Here is a 10,272-nt window from a genome sequence, read left to right as displayed (position 1 = left end):
TTCTGAAGGCAAAAGGGGGTCCAACCCGTTACTAGCATGGGGTACCTAATAAAGTGGCCGGTGAGTGTATGTGTGTGTTGTTATTGGCTTTAATCTGATGTAAATTACATCTTGCACTGCTGATGAAGACACAGAGTCGGTCAAATGATTATGAGAAGGAAGGAAGTACTGTAATGGATACACTAAAAGGCTGATGGCTCATGGGGACAAATAAAAAGACAGAAGGGACACCAGAATCAAAGATTGGAAAGGAAAGAGAGCCTTGCAGAAAAGTATAAAGCAGTACGTGCATGTGGTGAGAATATCTTAAAAATCACATTTAATTTGAAGAAGACGATGCTACGTTCAAAATTGTAGATGAATGTAAATCTTCTGCTGTGCTTTTTCCGATCCAACAGGAAATTATTGAAAAATCCTTTCCAATAAGGGGTGAATGAATGAGTGAGATGTGAGATTATTGTGAGACATCTTTGTGTAAAAGCTGAATCAAAAAAGTGAGACTATCTGATTGAGAATAGCACTACATAAGCAGTAGTTCACAGAACAATCCATTATACTGCATACAGCTTCAATTAAATTATCAAGGCTCCAAGAGTGTGTTATCGGTTCTGTATTTTAGTTTACTTCCACACTAAATGTGATCGGTTCTGTTCCCTCTTGATTCCCTTCTGGTGTGACATGAGACTGGAGTTATTCCTTTAATTTCAGCAGAGGGCAGCACATTCCAAAGTACCATAACTGAACAAGCGACAACACAGGTGAAAATTCCACGGTGCTTCTCTTGGGCATGGCTCTGCAAGTGGCCACATTTGTTTCACAAGTGTGTGCTTGTGTATGTCTGTATTTTCGTGTGTGTGTGTGTTTGTGTGTGTGTGTGTGCACTGCATTTTCTGCAACAAACAATATACAGTATACCTATCCTCAGGTATCGTGTGTATCTTTGTGTCATTAACAGTAAATGTATGGTTTGCATGCTTACAGGTTCTCACATGGCATCATTTAATATCAGGTCATTTTCATCCTTGTACGCTTGATGCTGACACCCTTTTCTCCACTTAGACAAAAATTAAATACACATTGCTCAGAGTCATTGTAAGCATGTTTTTGCACATGCGTGTATTCAATATGTGTATGCACGTGAGACCTTTCTTTCATGCATCTCCATCTTTGATAGCTGGATGGATGTTGAAGCTTATCATGACTTCCCAAGGGATCACAGGACCCAACCTTTAAGATAAAACAAATAGAAAGAGAGAGAGATAGAGTGGGAAGGATGGAAAGTGGATGAGCGAGAGAAAAGAAAAGTAGGATGGGAAAAGGAAATGGAGGGGAGTGGGGCATGAGTAATCTTTTGTGGAATGAACTGAAGCAACTCAGAGAAAATGGTTTCTCTACCTGGTGAGAGAGAGAGAGGGATAGAGAGAGAGCGAGGGAGAGAGAGAGATTGGACAGAATACTCAGAGGTCAGAAAGGGTAACAATGTTCATTGTCAGCTGCTCTTGGATGTCCCTAGATCAAAGCTAAAAAATAAGGGCGATGGAGCCTTTGCAGTGGGCGCCCCCACCCTATGGAACAACCTCCCCATGCATATTAAAGCTGCTTAAGACACACCTGTTTGCTGTAGCTTTTAACCCTCGTTAACCTGGATTCTGATGTTTTAAAGTGTTGTTTGTCTCCCTGTGATGTATTTTGGTTGGAGTGATTTTTACACTTGTTATTTATGTATCAGACATCGACCCTGTTCAGCACTTTGGTCAACTGTTGTTGTTTTTAAATATGCTACAGAAATAAAATTGACATTGACATTGACATTGTCTTTTGTACGAAATTGTTGATGAGAATATCTGGTTTTCCGCTGTTTTCTGACAAACAATATCAAATGAATAATTGATGTCCATTTTGTGGAAAATAAGTTAATTATTCAATGTCTATGAAGGATAAGCGATTCAATCTGTGAATAATGCAAAACGTGCGATCAGTGTTTTGTCAAGTGTTAAACATTTTGTGGATATCTCATATTTTGAAGGAAAAAAACAATCATTTGTAGAAAAATGACAATCATCACAAAATGAAGAGGTACACAGCGGAACATGACATTTCGTCTCCATACTCACACACACGGACATGAAAGTGGGCCATGAGAGAGTTATTATCAGTACCCAAGTACTTCTGAAGTAATTCTGAAGACCTGACTATTAAAGGGAGTGATTGTAGCCTATTAGTTCACCAGAGCCTTTTGAATAAAGTTAATGCATAGCAGTCAATCAAACAATTATAGAACAGCAAAAGAATATCAGAAAGAAAGGTTGTTGAAAACCAACAAGGTACAGTAAATGTCAACTTAAAAGACTTCCACAAAATATTTCCATCAAACACTAAAGATTGCCTGTGAAACCGGCTGAAAAGGGCATCCTATTCCAAAAGTCTGATGGCTATTAAAAAATATTAGTTGGAGTGCTGTCCACATTACCTCTGCATGTTATTGTCCATCATGCTGCATGATTTTGGATTCCCCAAACATGTGGTGCTACTAATTAAACATAACTTTTACCTTTTGTTAAAGTTTTAGTCTCTTCTTTGCTTTTTCAGCAACACAACAATGTCAGAAAGTCAGATTTAAAATACTGGAAAGAAAGAAAAAAGAGAAAAGTCCAATGTTGCTTCACGTATAGCATATCTGTTTAAAAGGCCGGACACCATTTTGTTCATTTCACAAACAATTTAACAAATAAATCCGTCAGTCATTCAATCAATCAATACATTTACAGAAATTCAATTGTATTGGCATGAAATGAACACTAAGAGATGACATACTGTCTACTCAGAGAACACTTGACATACTACGACAATGGAATCATTTAAAATACTCTGACACAACGCACTACTGAATGCTTTCGTATAATCCCACTTTTCTCTAGTCTAGAAACTTGTCCTGTGCTGCCTATTTTTGTTCTCTGTGATACGTTTTATTTCCACTGACCTTGTAACACTCAATAAAAAGCTATCACGCTGGATGGTGAACCTTGACCCACATGTCAACATTTTCTCTGTATACTGTAATATCAGTGCAGCACCCATTAGAGTTCTGTTCGGCCAGGCTTTGCCCTCTGAGAGCTGATGCTATTGGGTTCACCCTTCACGCAGTTGTGAAGATTTTCTTTTTGCCCTTGTGTCCAGTTCTGGCCCCGTTTTCTCTTCTTCCAGCGGTGTTCAGTTTTATACCAGCTGCTGGACCTGCCCCATCCTTCCGTCGGATCACCCCCCCCCCCTGCCAGCTCTGCGCCCACCTGCCATCTAAAGAGCTTACAGCAGGCGGCAGCCTTTCTGGGGATGGCAGCTAGGCAGACCTACAGGACCCTGTCAACACCTTCTCCACCTTTTTGGACGGGAAAGAAAATCTTCACAACTGCGCATATGCATGGGGATGAACCCAATGCCGTCAGCTCTTAGAAGGCTACTCTATACTCATAGAATCTGGAGTTACAATTTGTAACTATCATTGTGTACCGTGTGGTGGAGAGAGGGTGAAAGAGAGAGATGAAGAGAGATAGTCGGGGGGGCAAGTGAGAGAAAGAAAGAGACTGTGTCGCAAGGGTAAGGATGTCAAGTAGGAAAGACTCTGCACCTTCTTTGAGTTCTCAGTTCATGGGTGAAAAGAGAAGACGCCCGAGGACACTACGGGCATCTTTCTTTCTCTCCATCGCACTCTCTCTCCTCTTCAATAGGCAGCAAATGAAGTGTAGCCTGACAAATCAAGCATCACCACCATCTATCAATACCATTACCAGCATCTTTAGTACAATAAGGAAGTAATTGGGGCAGTGACCAGTTTCAACAGTATCTAATTGAGTGAAATACTTGAATTCCAAGCCTTGTGTATTACAGATGCTATTACTCTGGTTACCAGTAGCCTTTGAATATATTTTAAGGCTCTTTTGTGGAGTCTGAATGTGAGAAAAGTTTCTCTTTCTATTTCTATTTTCTTTTCTATCTTCCTTGCAAATGTTTCTGTTCTTGGAAGTTGTATTTAATGTCACTTGAGAGTTCATACTTGGTTTCAGTGTAATATTTCATTGGTTTGTACTTTTAATTACATGTTTTTTTATTTATTCTACCGTTGTTTGGTCATTATTACCCTTTCCTCTGTTGACTAACTGTTTTTGTAAGCCTATTGTTTGTACGTTTTCCAATTACCCACTGGTGATTGTTTTTTTAACTTTATAGGGTAACTTAAGGGGAATTTGCCTTAATGGGCTTTAAAAAATTTTTTCCCCTGATACCTCCCAGTTGGGTTTGCTTATTGGGGATGTTGATTACTTGTTCCAGACAGCTGATTGTTCTCTCTGTGTGTGTGTGTGTGTGTGTGTGTGTGTATATCTGTGTTGTTTTAAGTGTTTTTGTTTTGCTCCATTGCCTTATCTCTTTCATATCTATCTGTATGCAGTTGTAGGAAGACCACTTTTTCTACAAGCCCCAAGTACCAAAAAACAGGGTGAACACATGTTTTCATTGTCCTTATCTATTCATCTAGTTGTTAGCTGCTTTGGCGTCATCCTCACAATTTCATAGTTTGATATATCTCTCACGGTGCTGTGTGCTGTGGTCTACCAGCCTCCCAAATAAAACAAAAACTTTTTAACTGAATTTTGTTTGTGTTCTTGGCTGATATTATGCCCAAATATGACCGGGTCCTTATTGTTGGAGATTGTAATATTTATGTGTGTTGCCCTGAAAACCCTTTGGCGCGAGACTTTTCAAACATCATGGACTCTTTTAATCTCGTGCAGTCTGTACATGGGCCCACACATGAACGTGGTCACACACTGGATCTTGTCTTATCTTACGGTTTGCTTGTTCTTAACCTGGTGGTCTGTGACGCTTTTTTCTCGGATCACATGCCTGTACTTTTTAAAGCTGCTGTTTAGTGTCACACGGTTAAACCTCACGCTGCTGCTCACAGATGTCGAGTTATTAATCGCTCCACCGCTGCTGATCTAAATGCACCACAGACTGTATTGTGTGAGAATTTTTTTCACTACTTCATTGATAAAGTCACTTCTACCAGAGCACTGATATCACCTTCTGCCTTTGATCCTTCTGTGTTTCTCCCCTGTGTTCGATACATTTAAGCCTGTGACCCTGCCTTTTGTGCAGGACATTGTGGGTCATCTGAAGCACTCGGGTTCCCTGGATAACACTGTCCCGCCCTGATTTTTTAAGGAGTTTTTTTTACCACTGTTGGGCTATCTTGTCTCACAGTTATTAATAGCAGTCTGTCCTCTGTAAATCTTAAACATACAGTTGTGCTGCCTTTATTGAAAACACCTGGGCTGGATCCTACTACTTTGGCAAATTTTAAGCATATCTCCAAATTGCCTTTCTTCTATAACATTTTAGAGAAGATTGTATATTCCCAGCTCATGGACTGACTTATGAACAAAATATTCTTGTTTGATACAGTGGACCGTAAAATCCTGATTGCTTGTTTGGAGCATTGGGTGGGCGTCAGTGGCACAGTACTGGAATGGTTCAGGTCCTACCTGTCACACCGGACTTTATGTGTTGGCCTTGATTGCTCTGCGTCCTCCGCTGCTCCTCTCTCATGTGGGGTCCCACAGGGCTTGTTGCTCGGCCCTCTTTTATTTTCTCTTTATCTACTCCCACTTGGTTCCATCCTCAGGAAACATGGCATTTCTTTTAACTGTTATGCGGTCATGTTATAAGGCACTTCTGTGTTCATTTTAAAATTCTTTTATTTGCTTTCAAAGACTTGAATGGTTTTGCCCCACTTAACCTCTCTGAGCTGCTAAACCCTACACTCCCAGCCAATCTCTCAGATCAGCTGACCAGCTGCTCCTGACCCTGCCTAACGCTAGGCTCAAGTACAGAAAGAACCGAGCGTTTGCCTTGCAGCTCCAAAACTTTGGAATGTGCTGCCTCTGCACATTAGACAGGCCTCCTCTCTGTCTCATTTTAAAACTCTTCTTAAAACCCACCTCTTTTCTTTGGCTTTTAACACCAGGAAGAGTGTTGATCTCATGTGTATACTTGCATATTATTACCGTATGCTGCCATTGCATTTTAGTTATTATATTTTTTCTTTTCATTTTATTTTATTTTTTATTTTATTGGCATTATCTTTACATTGGGTAACTTATTTTTTATTGTGCCTTTCTTGTCTTATCTATTTATTCTTTATTATCTCTTAATGCAGCACTTTGGAAACCTTGTGTTTGTGTACATAAACAAAGTGGATTGGAGTAATTACCGTTACAAAAGCCGGACCTTGATTTTCTACCTGTGTGCAACTAGCACGGATGAATATCTGTGAAATGGATAAGTGACTGCTGTGAAAGGTCAAACTGAGCTTTGTGTAAATGTAGAAGGAATACAATTGTGGTCATGGAAAGCGTGACTGGTGGGCTGAGTAACTTTCGAAAGTGTTGTTGTTTTTTCATGCTTGGTTGCGATCTGCTTACAGTAAATGTAATATAATTTTAAATTTCATAGTCCATCTGCAAAGTCATACAGCATTTGTCTAGGTTGGTCCTTCATGTAAAAGGTGATGAAATTAGGATGATGTCTTTTCTATTGTATCTTTCTGTTTGTTTTGTGCAGAGGAGTGAAAAGAGCACTATCTGACTGAAAAATATTGATTTACACAATAAATATGGAATGAAGAAAATTGTTTACAAATAATGAGCACAGGCATGAACGGTGTTTGAGTGACCAGGCTTGTGTGTTTGTGATTAAGTTGTTTATTTTTGTATTACAGTGTGTGTATACACAAATGCACAAACACACATGTATGTGTACGGGCCCAGATGAATGTGTGTTGGCTAGTGGTCTATGCCCGTTGGGTAGGCCCTGTGTTGCACAGTTCTGCAGTAATAGGTTTTGGCAGCTGTGTAATTTCTGTTGATTTATCCCTGACCTTGGAAAAGTCTTCTTCTGCAATGCAGGTTTCATTTGTACATTTGTAGGGCGCGCACACACACATACAAACATACAAACACATACATACACACAAACACACACACAAACGGACCCACACACACACACACACAAACACTCATCAGAGCTCATTGTACTACTCCCCTGGCTTTTTTCATACTCTTTTAGTATTGAATCTTACTATCCGTCTTTCCACTCATCACACCTTTCTGTCATGACCAAATCAGTCAATTCCCTTTTACTTCTGGTACCACAATTATCCCACCTCTCACTACTTAAATTGCATCTATGTTTGTGTGTGTGTGTGTGTGTGTGTGTGAGTGTGTCAGGGAGACCGGATCAATGGCTACAGTTGAAGGCAGTAGAGGAGTTCTTCTTCTTCTCTTATCTTTTTTACCTTTAATTTTTATAACAAATTATAGCACTTCTTTAGTTTGGATGTTAAACATGTTTTAAATGAAGATATCAATGAAGAACATATCAATCTGTAGGTCAATCAATCAATCAATTAAGTTGCAGTATGTTGACACTAATAATGTCAAGATCAACATCATGTTGTGTTTAGATTTAAGGAGACGCAAATTTTCACCTTGTATACATATGTATATATACAGTACATACAGTATATACATTATATACAGTATGTCATGTATACAGGGTGTCAAGCTGGAGAGTATTTTCAGCCCCCAGCTGATTTACGACTGTTGCTGATCTCCTTTTCACAAGTACATCATCAACATCAGATGACCTAACGAGGCCAATGGCAACTCGAGAAAAAAGCCTATTTTGGCAAGGCTGGCAACAAGAAGACATGTTGAGACAAGTTGGGGTTTGTCATTTGTTGTTTCTGAGAGACATCTGAGCTCTGGGCCCTTTGTTAAAACAACACACACATCAGCTGAAGGATGGATTGTATTGATTGAGTAGTGGTGGTGATAGGTAAGGTAAAGAGACAGAGAGAGAGAAAGACAGAGAGAGAGAGATGGAGAGAAGACTATCTGTAAAGAAACACCTCTGGCCATTCTAGAATGAATCTTCTCCCCATGGCTGCGACCTTTACCCCTTGTTATAAAGCACGGGGTAATTGAGGTTAACAGTATAGTTTGACATTTGACGCTTCTTTGGGGCTTCTGTTGGAACGTTTCTTGTTCTTGTTTCATGTTAGTGTAAAAAAAAATAATATAGTCATTAAATTGAGAGAGTTATCATTATGCCATCCCTCTCTCACCCCCACATGAAATGAGTGATTAGTGTTAAAATTAGTTTCTCATTGTAAATATACATATCATCTAATAGGTCACATTTTGTGAGCCTACCCCATACACATTTGCCTCCATCCCTCTTTCTTTCTATCCCTATACTCACAAGAAATGTTGACACCTAAATGACACAGAAAACCCCCCTGGCCATAACTTTGTGGCGGCACACATGTCCACACTGACACACACACAGAAACACATACACGCAGGCACCTTTTGGAGTCCAGGGACCTAAAAACATGAATGTCAATGAGTTAGGCTGCAGGCAGAGACACCTCCTAGTGAGTCACTAGTCCTTCCATTTGGTCTCTGCGCTACACACCCATCGCTTGGAAAGGTCACAATTTAAAGCCAGCAACGAAAAAAAATAAATTAAGTTGTTCATTGGGGTGACATCTGTCTTGAGATGTGTGTGTGTGTGTGTGTGTGTGTGTGTGTGTGTGTGTGTGTGTGTGTGTGAGAGAGAGATCTGGTTCACTGTAAACACATTTCAGAATTATGTTACATTACAGTGGAATGGTGAACTTTATGAGTCAGACTTACAATTCTAATGAACATTATGGTCCAGCAGATGATCTCATGTGAACTCCATATCTATAATGTTTTTGTGTGAGAGCTAATGTAGCTAAGAAACCCCATTATAACTTAGCTTTCTGATTGATTTCCAGCATTATAAAGCTATCCTCCTTAATTTAACCTACGTCCTAGGTTTATAATTTACCATACTCTGTTGTACTATGGCTCTGGAAAAGGCAATGCTGTTTAGTCAGTCGTTGGGATGAATTGACCACCACTTGAGTCCAGACTGAAATATCAAATGTTCAATGGTTTGCCATGTTATTTTATACATAGTCCAATGATCAACCGGCAATCTAATAAGAATATCATTTTAGGTTATTCATGTCTTATATATTGTAAAATGTTGAGAAGTGCTTTTCTCCAGAGCATTTGTGTGAAACAAAACAGATCTTTGCTAAATATTTCTTACACATGATCAAAAATACCTTCATTGTGCATTTTGGTGTTTAACATTGTTGCCAAGCAAGTCTGGTAAATTAACTTACATGATCATAACACATTTTTAAGGGGTATTAATATTGTCGTTTGAGAGATGAAACACTAAAAAGAATCCAACTAGTCGGAGATATATACGTTTTCTGTACACCCAAAGTGTACAGTATGTGCATAATTCTACTATTGCGTAAATGTGCGTATGTGCGTAAAAACTATTATCTGAAAAAAGGAAGACAAGATGGTGAGAGTGGTTTTGCATGAGAGTGAAAGAGAGAGAATTGATAGCCTGGAGATGGAGTGCCTCCCACATTTGAGCTCAGCAGCCATAAAATCATCATATGCACACAGTCCAACTACAATAGAGCATCTGCATTATCATAGTTATATGTAAAACACGCTGAAGATCACTCACAATGTGTAGTAGACTCGTAAGAGCTGAGCTTTTAAGGGACTGGAAAACATTCCTGATTTTTTTTTACCAGCAACAAAGAGCAGTGGGAAATTACTGATTCTACATTAGATGAGAAGACCTAATTTTGGTGACTGACTGCTTCAAAAAGATAGAGGGAATGTCTCAAAAGAAAGTCACCTTGCTCTTCTCATCAAAAGGGACTGAACTTGATTCACTGGATTCAAATTTTGATTCAGACTTATTTTCCACCTCCCCCAAAAAATCAGTTTAGTTATGCAATTTGAAAAGGAGCTGACCAAAGGTGCCTCCAGTCTCAGTGCAGTGAACTGGAGTGTCTGGAAGTGTCTCGCTTCAAGGTCAGAGGAAGAAGACCTAAATGGCAGCATCAAAGCTAGAGGAACACCTCCTCCTCAAGAAGTTCATTTTACACTTAATCTAAAGTATTTCTCTGTCCTGCTCTGCCTCTCCCCAACTTGGTCTCTCCATTTCCTCTCCTTCCCTCTGTTGCCTCCTTCCCCCTTATTCTTCCCCACCTCCTTCTTTTTCACTTTGTTTTGTTCCATTTCTTCCACTTTTCCTCTTTTCAGATGGTGAATCACAGGGAACAGCTTTGCTCCGCTCCATTAATAGATT

The sequence above is a fragment of the Etheostoma cragini genome, chromosome 4 (assembly GCF_013103735.1).
Source record: "Etheostoma cragini isolate CJK2018 chromosome 4, CSU_Ecrag_1.0, whole genome shotgun sequence".
Taxonomy (NCBI): domain Eukaryota; kingdom Metazoa; phylum Chordata; class Actinopteri; order Perciformes; family Percidae; genus Etheostoma; species Etheostoma cragini.
Note: the sequence above shows the minus strand (reverse complement) of the source record.